General features: G+C 38.8%; 1 non-coding gene and 1 pseudogene across 1 annotated transcript; one reads left to right on the forward strand and one right to left on the reverse strand.

Annotated features, from left to right (window-relative positions):
• Window positions 1-1,716: 1,716 nt before the first annotated feature.
• LOC133874407 (small nucleolar RNA R71) lies at window positions 1,717-1,823 on the reverse strand. The gene has a single exon (XR_009901270.1). It is a non-coding gene; the product is annotated as a small nucleolar RNA R71 (small nucleolar RNA).
• Window positions 1,824-2,553: 730 nt separating this feature from the next.
• Window positions 2,554-6,597, forward strand: LOC133873271 (uncharacterized; annotated as a pseudogene).
• The last annotated feature ends 7,864 nt before the right edge of the window (window positions 6,598-14,461 follow it).

The following is a 14,461-nucleotide window of genomic DNA, read 5'->3' on the forward strand; positions in this document are numbered from 1 at the left end:
TAGAGCTTCTAAAGCTTCTCTAATCCCTATAAATAGGCCTCTAGCCTTTGAAGAAAGACACACAAACTTGGAGGAAGAATCAAAGGCTACATCAAGAAGGAGGTTTTTTATAGTTTTTATTTTCTTTCTTTTCCTTTATTAATTTCTTATGAGGATGATTTCCATCCAAATTATGTGTAACTAATACTTTAGTTAGGGCTCGATTGAAGCCCTAATCATGTCTTTTTAAGTTTTTCAATTTGCGTTGCTATAATTTATATATTGATGCTTAACTTGATTAATTCTAGTTTCTTGAATTCCTCGCATGTTTATGTTTAGCTAGCATATTCTTGTGGTATGGATTTGTTATTTATGTCAATTTGGATGACCGAGTCCTGGGCATAATAGAGTAACGGAAGAACCCCGACACAGGTTCTTGGATTAATCAACATAAAGACAACTGGAATAGATACCATATTCCAATCTGAGTGTGTTTACCGATTTCCATAGATTTATGCTCTCTTGAAGAACAACTTAGTAGATACCATGCTAAATCCTTCAAGGAAGAAAAGAGTTAGAGTAGATACCATGCCTAACTCGTTGTTTAGGGAAATCAATAGCTTTAGGAGAAGATACCATTCCCTTGTGGCTGGTAAGCATTAAGCATCATGTTATGATTGTAGTATTGTGCATATTGCGAATCTTATTTGAGTATGATTAGCGGTGGATATCGAAGCCCTACCTTTTCTTCATAGTATTTTTAATTCAATCTTTTATCCTGTCTTATTCAACATATCGCTTTTAGGAATTTCTCTTTAAAGACAATTTATACCAATCCTCGTGGGAATGATCTTGTATTTGCCTACTATACTATTGTTTTGATCTTGTGCACTTGCGAGTACAACGTACAAGTATTTGCCTATTTATTTAGGTAGATATTTGCACAACAAGTTTTTGGCGCCGTTGCCGGGGATTGTGTTAATTGTGTTTTAAAAGTCTTTCCTTTTATTTTCGTATTTTTGTTTCTGTTCATTAAAAAAATAAAAAAAAAATAAAAAAAATTAAAATTAAAAATTAAAAAAATTCTCATCCGTTTCTGAGTTCTTTTCTGCAGAATTTCAAATTTGGTATTGTGGACGAGCGCACAAGCCATATACGCTCGAGCACAGTTCTTCCAAACAGCAGTACTGAAGCTGCTATCCACGGTTACAGAATTTTCTGTCTATGCAAGGTCGTCGATCTCAGAATTCAGACGTTATTCCATACGATCCAGAGATCGAACGCACTATTCGATAGCCAAGAGACACCTCAAAATCAGAAAATATATTCAAAGTTGAGGAAGAGATGGCAGAAGAACTTGTAGAGAATCCACCGGAGCTGAAGCCCATGAAGAGTTCTTTCATACCACAGAATCTAGATCAGCCCTCTTGCATTGCTTTCCAGCCGAATGTCCAAAGCAATTTCAATTTATCCCCCCACCTGCTCAGCATGATTCCACATTACAGAGGCACACCTACAGAGGATCCTTATCTTCATATTCGAGACTTCTTTGATCTTTGCAAGACACAAAACATCCATGGCTTAAACGTGGAAGGAATCAGGTTAATTCTTTTTCCGTTTTCCTTGAAAGATAATGCTAAGTTATGGTTAAACTCTTTGGCTGCAGGGTCTATTCATAATTGGGAGGAGTTGGCCACAAAGTTCTTGAAAAAGTTCTTTCCAGCCCAAAGGACTAGGCAATTGAGGAGGGAGATCCAAACCTTCCAACAAAAAGATGGAGACCTATTCTTTGAGGCGTGGGAGCACTTCAATGAGCTACTTCTAAAATGCCCACATCATAATCTATCTCAAGATGATCAGGTACAAGCTTTTTATGAAGGTTTAAATAATTCTAACAAAAGTCTTGTAGATACAGCTTGTGGAGGCGTGCTAATGGAGAAAAATAGCGAAGAGGCCATCGAACTCTTTAAGACTCTAAGCGAAAACTCCCAACAGTTTTCATCCCGAGAAAGACAAGGACTCAAAGGAAAGGGCGTCTATGAAGTAAATGTCAATAATGGCGTTCAAACTCAGATGGCTACCATGGAGAGGAAACTGGACATGCTAGTAAAAGCCATGACTACTCATCACATCTCTCCCATTCAACAGATTGCTCAAATTGAGGTATGTGCCATATGTTCTCACTCTGACCACACCACTGAGACTTGCCCCATGTCTTCTTTTACAGATCAAGAGCAAGCAAACTATGTGGGACAGAATAACTATCCTCCAAAGAACAATCCATACTCCAACACTTACAATGCAGGGTGGTGAAACCACCCCAATTTTTCATGGAGTTACAATCAGAATGTGCAGAATCCACAAGGACAGCAAAGAAATTTCCAGCAAGGAAATAACTATCAAGCTCCACCACAAGTAGTCCAACCGAATCCAGAACCAAAGAAGAATGACCTCGACAGTGTTCTATGCCAATTTATAACTTCACAACAGCAAACCAATACTTAGACCAATCAAGCTATTCAAAGGTTGGAAACACAAGTGGGGCAATTGGCCAAAGAGCTGAGCGAGAGAAAGATGGGTGAATTTCCATCCCAAACACTACCCAATCCAGGAGGTCATGAGCAACTCAAGGCTGTATCAACCCTCAGAAGTGGGAAGACCATTGATAACAAGGTGGGAACTGAGGAGACAATACTAGCATCTCCAACTGCAGCCACAACCTCCAAGGTAAGTGAAAAAGAGAAGGTGAGTGCACCACCCTTCCCTCAGAGGTTAGTAAAACCAAAGAAAGAAAAGCAACTCCTAGATATTTTTGAGACTTTGAGAAAAGTTGAAATCAATATTCCTTTACTAGATGCAATTAAGCAAATTCCCTCTTTTGCTAAATTTTTAAAGGATTGCTGCACTAATAAAAGGAAGTTTCAGGCTTATGAAAAAGTTGCTTTAACAGAAGAGGTCAGTGCAGTGCTATTGAGAAAGTTGCCACCAAAATTGAAAGATCCAGGTAGTTTCACTATTCCTTGCAGGATTGGTGACCAACTTTTTGATCTTGCATTACTGGATTTGGGAGCAAGTATCAATCTAATGCCATACACTATATATGAGAAATTGGGTCTGGGGGAGCTCCAACCAACCTCAATCACCTTACAATTGGCAGACAGAAGCATTAAAAGGCCGAGAGGTATTTTGGAAGATGTCCTCGTAAAGGTAGATCAATTTATTTTACCTGCTGATTTTATTGTGCTTGATATGGAAGAATCTCCTATGCCATTGCCTTTACCTATTATTTTGGGAAGACCCTTTATGAGAACTGCAGATACAAAAATTTGTGTGAAAAAGGGCATTGTAAGTATGAAAGTAAATGGGGTGAAAATAGAGTTCAAAGTTTTTGATGCATTAAAATTACCCCAGGATCATCTTGATTGTTTTAATGTTTGTGAAGTTCAAATTGTTGTGGAGAAAGCTTTTCAGGTCCATCATATTGATCCATTGGAGGCCACTCTCACTCACAGTTTCAAGATACAAGACATTGAGCCCAATTCTGAGGATTTTTCTAATGACATCATTGAAGCCATGCAATTCCTTGATGCATCTCCACCACATTCAAGTAAGTATGCACCTCCCTTTGAAATGCTTGAGCCAACTAATACTACTCTTGTTCCATCTATTGTCTAGGCCCCAGTTTTCGAGTTGAAGCAGCTTCCGACCCATTTGAAATATGCCTATCTAGGAGACAATGAGACACTACCAATAATAATTGCTGCAGAGTTAAGTTTCGAGGAAGAGGAGAAGCTTTTAAGGGTTCTTAGAGATCATCAAACTGCAATAGGATGGACTATTGCCGAAATTAAAGGCATAAGCCCCTCCAAATGCATGCACAAAATTCTCCTTGAGGATGAAGCAAGGCCAACCAGGGACGCACAAAGACGACTTGACCCACACATGAAGCAGGTGGTTAGAGATGAAGTTCTCAAATTGCTAGATGTTGGCATTATCTATCCCATCTCATATAGCAAATGGGTAAGTCCAGTTCAAGTAGTGCCGAAAAAGAGTGGAATTACAGTGGTGAAGAATGAAGAAGATGAGCTGGTACCTACAAGAATTACCACCGGATGGAGGGTATGTATTGACTATCGAAGGCTAAACAAGGAGACCCGAAAAGATAACTTTCCTCTACCTTTCATTGATCAAATGTTAGAAAGGTTAGCTGGTCACAACTACTATTGTTTCTTGGATGGGTACAGTGGGTACAATCAGATTGCCATAGCTCCGGAGGATCAAGAAAAAACCACATTCACATGTCCTTTTGGCACATTTGCCTACCGGAGGATGCCATTTGGATTATGCAATGCACCCGCTACATTCCAAAGATGCATGATGAGCATTTTTTTAGACATGGTGGAAAAATTCATTGAGGTATTTATGGATGATTTTAGTGTTTTTGGCTCTAACTTTGATGAATGCCTCCATCATCTACAGATTGTTCTCAAAAGGTGTGAAGACTGCAATCTAGTGCTTAATTGGGAAAAGTGCCATTTCATGGTACAACAAGGCATCGTGCTGGGTCATGGTATTTCTAGCAAAGGTATTGAGGTTGATAAGGCAAAGATTGACATCATCTCCAAACTCCCTCCGCCTATGACGGTAAAGGGTATAAGAAGTTTTCTGGGGCATGCCGGATTTTATAGAAGATTCATCAAGGATTTCTCCAAGATTTCTAGACCCCTCTGCGCACTGTTGGCCAAAGATCCAAAGTTTGTATGGACTGACGAGTGCATGGATGCTTTCAATTTATTGAAAAAACTACTTACATCTACACCAATCATGATGGCACCAGATTGGAACCTCCCGTTCGAACTTATGTGTGATGCTAGCGATTTTGCCTTGGGAGTTGTTTTAGGCCAGCGAGTTGATAAGGTACCTCATGCTATTTATTATGCTTCTAGAACCTTAAATGATGCTCAGCTAAATTATTCCACCACTGAAAAAGAGCTGTTAGCAGTCATCTTTGCATTGGAAAAGTTTAGATCATATCTGATTGGATCTAAAGTCATCATCTTCACTGATCATGCTGCTCTCAGATACTTGTTTGCAAAGAAGGATGCAAAACCTAGATTGATTCGATGGGTCTTACTACTACAAGAATTTGATCTAGAAATAAGGGATAAAAAAGGAAGTGAAAATGTGGTCGCAGATCATTTGTCCAAGTTGCTTCATGAAGAAGAAGGGAGTGAGCTCCCCTTAGGCGAACAATTTCTGGACGAGCAATTATTTGCCATCAATGTCCACCCTCCTTGGTATGCAGACATTGTGAACTACATCACTACAAAGGTTTTTCCCCCACGTATGTCTAGTCAAGCAAGGAAGAGATTAATATCTATATCTAGACAATACCATTGGGATGAACCTTATCTATTCAAATTCTGTCCTGATCAAATCATTCGGAGATGTGTACCCGAGGAAGAGCATACCAGCATTTTACAGCATTGCCATCAGCTTGCTTGTGGAGGATACTTCGGAGCAAAGAAGACAGCACTGAAGGTATTACAAGCAGGTTTCTTTTGGCCTACTATATTTAAAGATGCTTTTGGGTTTTGCAGTGCTTGTGATAGATGCCAAAGAACAGGGAACATCTCTTCCCGAAATCAAATGCCATTACAGAATATTCAAGAGGTCGAACTCTTTGACGTATGGGGTATTGATTTCATGGGCCCTTTCCCTAACTCCTGTGGATTTTTATATATTCTAATGGGGGTTGATTATGTGTCTAAATGGGTCGAGGCTGTCCCCTCTAAAACTAATGATCATCGAGTTGTTGTGAAGTTCTTGTAGGATTATATTTTCACTCGATTTGGGACCCCAAGAGCGATCATTAGTGATGGAGGAAGCCATTTTAACAATCACCCTTTTGCTTCTTTGCTAAAGAAGTACGGGATCACACACAAGGTAGGTACTCCATATCATCCCCAGACCAGTGGACAGGTGGAGATTAGCAATAGAGAAATCAAGAGCATCCTAGAGAAGACGGTGAACACAAACAGAAAGGATTGGTCTTTGCGCTTAAATGATGCACTATGGGCTTATCGAACTGCTTCCAAGACTCCAATTGGTATGTCACCATATCGGTTAGTCTTTGGGAAGGCCTGCCATTTACCTGTGGAGTTGGAGCATCGAGCATACTGGGCCATAAAGCAACTCAATTTCAATATGAAGCAAGCAGGTGAAAAGAGAAAATTGCAACTGGTTGAGCTTGAAGAATTGAGACATGATGCCTATGAAAATGCAAGGATCTACAAGGAATGAACTAAGGCATATCATGACAAGAAACTTGTTCGAAAAGAGTTTCATGTAGGCCAAAAGGTATTGCTATACAATTCCAGATTACGACTTTTTCCAAGTAAGCTTAAATCTCGGTGGTATGGCCCTTACACTGTTACTAAGGTTTTCTCTCATGGAGCACTAGAAGTTCATAACAAAGAAAAAAATCACACTTTCATGGTGAAGGGGCATAGAGTGAAACCTTACTTTGAGACCGACTTTCAGCCTCAAGAAGAAGATCTGGAATTACATCCAATTCTGAACACTGCCTATCCTGCTCTCGAGCGAAATTCAGACTAGGCTCGAGCGCATCTACCTTGATCAGTGATACTAAGGCCACATCATGCACTGACACTGCCATATCCTTTAAACTTTTTGTTTGTTTTGATTTTTGTTTATTCTTTTTGGTTTTCCTTTGTCTGGCTGAAGACGTTAAACTTAGCGCTCATGGGAGGCAACCCATCTTGTCATAATTTTTTTTTTTTTTTTTTTTTTCTTTCCTAGTTTTGTTTTTCAGAAAAAGTGTTTCTGCATTCAAGTTTGGGGGTGTGCTACGAGCCATACCTAGTCCAACCAATTTTCTCATCTCCCGGGTATGATCTTTCCATTCTATCTACACATTGAGGACAATGTGTAATTTAAGTTTGGGGGTATGGGACACACACACACTTTTAATTTTTTTTTTTTTTAAAAAAATGAAATTGCACATTCATGTTATTTTTAAGACTTTGGTTGATCTAAAAATTGTGATTTAAATTTCATTGGTGAGCTTAGAATGTTGAACATATAATCATTTGAAATTGATGCTAAAGTCCTACTACTTACTTTTGGCATCTAAGGATTCATTTGTTTCAATCTAAACTATCACAAGCACATTAGCATATAATTTTTGAGGTATGATATATGAACCTGATTGTGTATTTTTCAATGTCTTAATTGAAGCTGGGTGACTTGTTAAATGGATACCTTAGCATATTTATAATAATAATAATAATAATAATAATAATAATAATAATAATAACCATTTTTGAAGCTTTCACCGAGTAACTGGACTTCTTGCCTCATTAAGCAATGAATGTTCACGTCAAAAAGTGAGAAATTCAGATTGGTTAAAGTCATGACTAGTTTAGTTCTGTAGCCTTTTTGACTCGAGTTAGTAAGCTCTTAGGGGTGTTTCAACACTTAAAGCCTTAAAACCATCTGGTTTGGGAGCATTAGCCTAACACTCGTTACATGGGTCAATTAGAAAGCTTAAGAGAACTAAGCATTGCACAGTCTGAAAAAAATTAAAAATAAAATAATAATAAATAAATAAATAAATAAAGCTCTTGCTATTATGCCTTGGTTATTCAATTTGATGGGGATCCCAGTGAATTTTGAGATATTGAATCATTGCACATTGGAATTAATTTGAAGCCTCATGATTATGTGTTAGTTCACCTTACACTGAATTGAACTTATGATGCCTGAGCTTGTCGTTTGTAAGTGGTTAGACATTGAAATTCTATTTTATATTGAAGAAGGAGTTTATCTTTCTAAGCTTGCTAATGAATGAGAATCATAATTTTGGTGACACTTAACTCTTTGGAATAAACATGAATTTTGGCATAATGTTTGTGGGTATCATTCATGGCAAACCCTCACGAGACTTCACTCGTCTACTAGGGAGTCCTAGGGGTTTAAAAGGCTTATTGCATACGCTAAATGCAATCGTGTTTCCCGCGACAAAGGAGGTAGAGTAGTTATTGTTTTAGTTTTCATTTTTTCTCAATTCTGCATTGCTAAGGGACTAGCAACATGTAAGTTTGGGGGTGTGATAAGTGCTGAATGTTACACATTCAAGCCCCTTAATTTACATATGTTATGCTCTTAGTTTTGTTATAATTTGATGTTTTGTGTTGTTTTTGTGTTTTCTTATATTTTACAGGTTTTAGAAGAAAAACCGATCAAATTCCAAGATTATAATGAAGTCAGCAAACTCCCTTTTGGATAGATTCAAACTCCAAATCAATTTTGAATTTAAGGAAAGAGAAGTTGGCAAAAATTCGTTATCTTTGGAAAGAATCCAGAATGAGCACGTCTCAGTAATTTAATCATAACTTTCGACTCAAGTATCAGATTGTAACAAAATTGATGGCGTTAGAAAGCTAATAATAAATTCAACAAATATGTCAGAAATAGGTTTTTCCTAATTCAGACGTTTTCCATTCCAAAATCGCCCCGCAATAAAAGACCGCAAATCTATACGAATTTTGGAATCCTTTTCCTACTTGGATAGAAATTTCAGAAAAAGGAGAAGACTTGTAATTATTCTTTTTGGACTAGAAAAACTACTTAGAATTGTAATAGGAATTCTAGAGCTTCTAAAGCTTCTCTAATCCCTATAAATAGGCCTCTAGCCTTTGAAGAAAGACACACAAACTTGGAGGAAGAATTAAAGGCTACATCAAGAATGAGGTTTTTTATAGTTTTTATTTTCTTTCTTTTCCTTTATTAATTTCTTATGAGGATGATTTCCATCCAAATTATGTGTAACTAATACTTTAGTTAGGGCTCGATTGAAGCCCTAATCATGTCTTTTTAAGTTTTTCAATTTGCCTTGCTATAATTTATATATTGATGCTTAACTTGATTAATTCTAGTTTCTTAAATTCCTCACATGTTTATGTTTAGCTAGCATATTCTTGTGGTATGGATTTGTTATTTATCTCAATTTGGATGACCGAGTCCTGGGCATAATAGAGTAACGGAAGAACCCCGACACAGGTTCTTGGATTAATCAACATAAAGACAACTGGAATAGATACCATATTCCAATCTGAGTGTGTTTACCGATTTTCATAGATTTATGCTTTCTTGAAGAACAACTTAGTAGATACCATGCTAAATCCTTCAAGGAAGAAAAGAGTTAGAGTAGATACCATGCCTAACTCGTTGTTTAGGGAAATCAATAGCTTTAGGAGAAGATACCATTCCCTTGTGGCTGGTAAGCATTAAGCATCATGTTATGATTGTAGTATTGTGCATATTGCGAATCTTATTTGAGTATGATTAGCGGTGGATATCGAAGCCCTACCTTTTCTTCATAGTATTTTTAATTCAATCTTTTATCCTGTCTTATTCAACTTATCGCTTTTAGGAATTTCTCTTTAAAGACAATTTATACCAATCCTCGTGGGAATGATCTCGTATTTGCCTGCTATACTATTGTTTTGATCTTGTGCACTTGCGAGTAAAACGTACAAGTATTTGCCTATTTATTTAGGTAGATATTTGCACAACAGCCACAGTGTGAAAGGCCATTTGGCCTTCATGTTTGAAATGGGCCACATGGCCATTTCTTTAAATGGCCTAATGGCCCTTTGTTTTTTTTTTTTTTTTCTTTTAATTCTTTTAACTTTTCTTTTCTTAATCTTCTTTTCCTTTTCTATTTTATTTTATTTTTATTTCATTTTCTTTTCTAACAATTTTATCTAATTCTTTTATATTTCTTTTTCTTTTATTTATATTTTCCATTCTCTTTTCCTTCTATTTTCTATTCTTTTGTTCTTTAAATTCTTTAATTCTTTTCTAATTTCTTTTGTAATTTCTTTTCTTTGGATCTAAAAATATTTTCTTGCATTTTAAAGACACTAAATTAAACTTAATTAATTATTTACTCGAATTTATACTTTAATTATTAAATAATATTCCGGACATTATATCCCTCCCTGCTTATAAAAATTTCATCCTCGAAATTTGGACATTAATTGTTTTACGCACATACAAGCATGCATTCTATATTAGAAACACTCATGCAAGTATGCGTTTTACATGATATATTTACGCAGAAGTGGTATGATACAACATTTGTTCCCGAATTTATTCGCTAAAAAGGGGGATTCGCTCCCGCATTTAATGATCGAGCACTCATTTGGGTTCCTCAACATCGTAATTTCACCATGGAGTTCTCACTAACTGGATGAGTTTAGTGTTTTCTTACAAACCATCACTCGCTTTGCACCTCTTCATAGGTCACTTTCTATTGAATATAAAGAAGCGCATCACAAGTAAACGGTCGTAAACATGTTCACAACCGAGAAATACGGGGAATGTCATGAATGCCCGCTAAAACTAGGAGACATCATGACCGATTCCACAACGACTCACATTTAACATTAGGGACGACTCAATATATCCTATATTGAGCACATCCATATTGCCAAAACGTTACATATTTCGCATTAGTGACACATTGCGATACATAAGATCACCAATAAAAACTCAAAATTTTGCGGCGATGTTTATACGCATAGCTCTTGTCATTACTACGCTTTGAACATTCTCTTGAACAAGTGCAATCTTCTCTCGAGTCATGCACCAAGTCAAGACTTACAAATCGTTTCAAACCAACTTCACACCAAATGAAGCGGCGTTCAACGTTTGCATCACGTGCGATACAACGTCAATAGTTGTAAACTACCATAACTAGTAGTCACAACCAATGGCGGGTATCATAACCAACTCCATGGATTCTCACACGCATAACTTAGGCGTATCCTCAAGTGTCCAAATAGATCTCTCGAACTTGTCTTCCGCTTGCGGAGGGTACATTGAACTAACACTCCCAATACACTTTGAGTCAATTTCCCCATCACGAGATTTCTACTTAGTGTTTTAGCCATGACACTGGCTTTAGTTGCATGACAAGACATCTTAACATCAAGATCTCTTAGCTCTTCAAGCCATCATAGGTACTTCATACGTTAGTCTCTCAATCACAATAGTGCATTAAGACTTGGATGATAACTGTGAATTTTACACATTTCACCATAGAGGCATTTTCCACCAAATGGTAGAGCATAGATAATAGCTACCATCTGCGAACTATGAGGAGAATGACGCTACTCCTGATTCGTAGTTAGTAAGTAGCATAGGCTACATCCTTGTGATACACAAGGGTGCATTCCGCCTTATTGCGATGTATCTGTGCAAGCCACATACCCAGCAATTTTTCTAGGTAGTTTAAGCACAGGTGCAACTGTGTGTTCTTGTTCTATCGTGTTGACTACATGTCCATTCTCGTTCATTACATAAACCAAGAATGACACTTTTTCAAACCAAAACTCGCACCTCATGAGCTTGGCGAAGAAATATTTTACTAAGCACTTCCGACACCAATTCCAAGTGTCTTCCATGCACAACACAATTAGTTGCATAAACTAACTTGTTGACATTACACTCAGTTACTCAGATGTCAAGGTACCCATGGAACGCTTGATTCATCAAGTCCATAAATACCAACGGTGTATTTTTCAATCCAAATGGCATCACCAAAAATTCATAATGGTCAAACCATATATGGATCGCTGACTTTGGCACATTACCTTTCGCACCAAAAGTCAATTGCATCTCGGAAGAAAGTCAATCTCCCAAGAATATTGAAATTCCATGAGTTGATTGAACAAGCAGTCAGTTCTCTTTATGGAACACTCATCCTAAATAGCCACTAGGTTTAACACATGATGAAAAATTAATGGACTTCTAATTTTAACAAGTGTGTGTGAACAGTGTGCAACAAAATATTAAATGCGGAATTTAAAGGAGACAAATATTTTGTTGACGAAGTGGAAACTCAATTAAGAGAAAAACCACTCCGGGGCAGCCAAATCCAGGATATCCACTATTCAGAAGACAAGACTAGATACAAAGCAGTAACACTCACATACCCCTGATGCAGTGGTCGTACCTTGCTCTCTGACGTGTAACCCAACACGAATGCCTCCCAACCAGGTGTCCTACCTGAAGGGGTCTTCAATGGAATCCTTTACCTTAGGGCCAACCCCTAAGATAGACTTCACAGCTGATCAAATCACACACTGGCAAACCTAAAGAGCTAGCAGATCTTCAATATCTCCCTAAACACCCTCTCTAAGCTGTAGAGAATTCACCACCGAATTCTATTTTGAAAGCATGCCTCAAGCCTCTTATTTATAGGCTTTGGAAACCCAAAATTGAGTCAAAAAAGGAGTCTGAGGCACACGCGTCCGGACGGGAGCCAGGGCCATCTGGACGGGCCAAGTTTTTCTTGTCCGGGAAGTAATTCTAGAATTTTCTGCAGGGCCGTCCGGATGCTTCTAGTGGCCATCCAAATGGTCAGTTGACAGAATTTTTTGTCAGCTTTCCAACGACGCCAATTTCGTCCCAATCCGATATTTGAGTAAACATTTATGATTAAAATACCCGAGGGTGTCCGGACGGCTTGACCGAGCGTCCGGACGATCAACTGCAACCTCCTTTCCAAAGTAGCACTGAAAGCTTCCATAACAAGGCAGCGTCCGGACGGTGTTGCCCTAGCGTCCGAACAGTTTCTTTTTGGCTGCACGTAATTACCATAATAAGGCTTTGGAGCGTCCAGACCAGGAGGATGGTCGTCCGGACGGTTGAACTGGTGCACGCAATTTCCATATATGAAGCTTGATCATCCGGACCATGAAGGCTGACGTCCGGACGGTTGAACTTGGTATGCACGTTCTTGCCTTATAGAGGACATCGTCCGGACGGGATCACACATCGTCCGGACGGTATCAGCCGTCTTCCCATAACTGTGTCTTGAGGCAGAAACCCTAATGCTTGTCAAACACTGAATGGCGTCCGGACGGTATAGCCACGTCGTCCAGACGGATGCACTGAAACACTGGGATCTTCTCGAACTCTGAAGGGCGTCCGGACATTTTGCCATTTCGTCTGGACGGATGCAACCTTGAACTGGTCAAACCTTCTAGACACTGATGGGCATCCGGACGGAAAGATCTCGTCGTCCGGACGGATGTTGCTGACTGATGAGAGTCCGGACGGAATACCACGTCGTCCGGACGGCTGACAGGGAACCGAAATAAATCCTTGAAAACTTTGCAGAATCTTCTTGAAGAACATAGCTGAAGAGTAGACTCTGGATAAAGCAGCATCCCTGTGAAAGCAACAACATTACATAGAAGTGATTTTGTCTAACAGAATGTAGCCAACACAAAAACTAACACACGATAACCTATGCATCCTCGCATAGACTTGTGACTATAGTGGAAACATTTGCACTATCCGAATATTCTCAACTTGGACTCAATTTGAGCTTGGCTTAGGCATAAGCCAAACACACAAGTGTACACTCTCGAATATTCATCATTGTCAAACGTTGGAGAGAGATAGCGGAGTAACTCACAAACGAGACCCACAAAGTTCGGACTCTCTATACAATGGGGTAGGAATAAAACTACCCATTCGTGATTATCTACGTTCACTTCTACTCCTTGATCGTCAATCCATTCCAAATTTACCCAAAGCCTTAACGAGTTAGCATCGTAGTTCAACATGGTAAGTTTTATTGTTTAGCATGTTGAACACCAAAATTCTATATGCATGGCATTAAAATTTAACATATTACATGTTGAAGCTATATGAATGGATAACACTCACATAAGTCAAATGGACACAATGCTACAACATAAAGGTATAATGCATGTGGCAGCATCGGCAGCATTTGCGGTGGTTGGACGGACTTCAGCATTGCTCGGTGTGAGTGGGCACACCATACTTGAGCAAACTTATTTGACTTTGGCGGCAACAAGTTAGCGACCTTACATGAAATGACCTCCTCGACCATATTTACAATGTGCCCTAGATCTTCCTCGACATACATCCGAGTGTAGCTCCCCACACACCACACTGGGCAACGATAGAGCTACTTTGAATCAAAGAGGCTAACGAGGGACATAGCTTTACGAGGTAGCCAAGTCTACCACATCGAAAGCATACCCGTGATTCTTCACGTCACATACACCAAAGTATAGCTTCCCACAATTGGTGCACTGCGTGACACCGAAGCGGCTCGCAAAGGCATCCTCTTCTCCAAGGAACTTAGAGACACAACTAATAAGTTGCTTCTTCGGCAGTGAGGAAGCATGAGCTCCCATGGCATTGACCATTTTCTACTCAAATGATTCGTGGTCAAAGGTCCATCAATGAGGAATGCATAAAACCACTACTAACGAACAATTTCCTTGACAAAGGGGGAGGAAGAGGTAGAGGCGCCTAAAATCACTCCCACCTCAATCACCCACTAAGGAATCCTCTTCCTAATTGCGTATCGACATTGCTTGTCTAGCTGGCATGACTTGTCTGTATAATG

The sequence above is a fragment of the Alnus glutinosa genome, chromosome 7 (genome assembly GCF_958979055.1).
Source record: "Alnus glutinosa chromosome 7, dhAlnGlut1.1, whole genome shotgun sequence".
NCBI classification, from domain to species: Eukaryota; Viridiplantae; Streptophyta; class Magnoliopsida; order Fagales; family Betulaceae; genus Alnus; species Alnus glutinosa.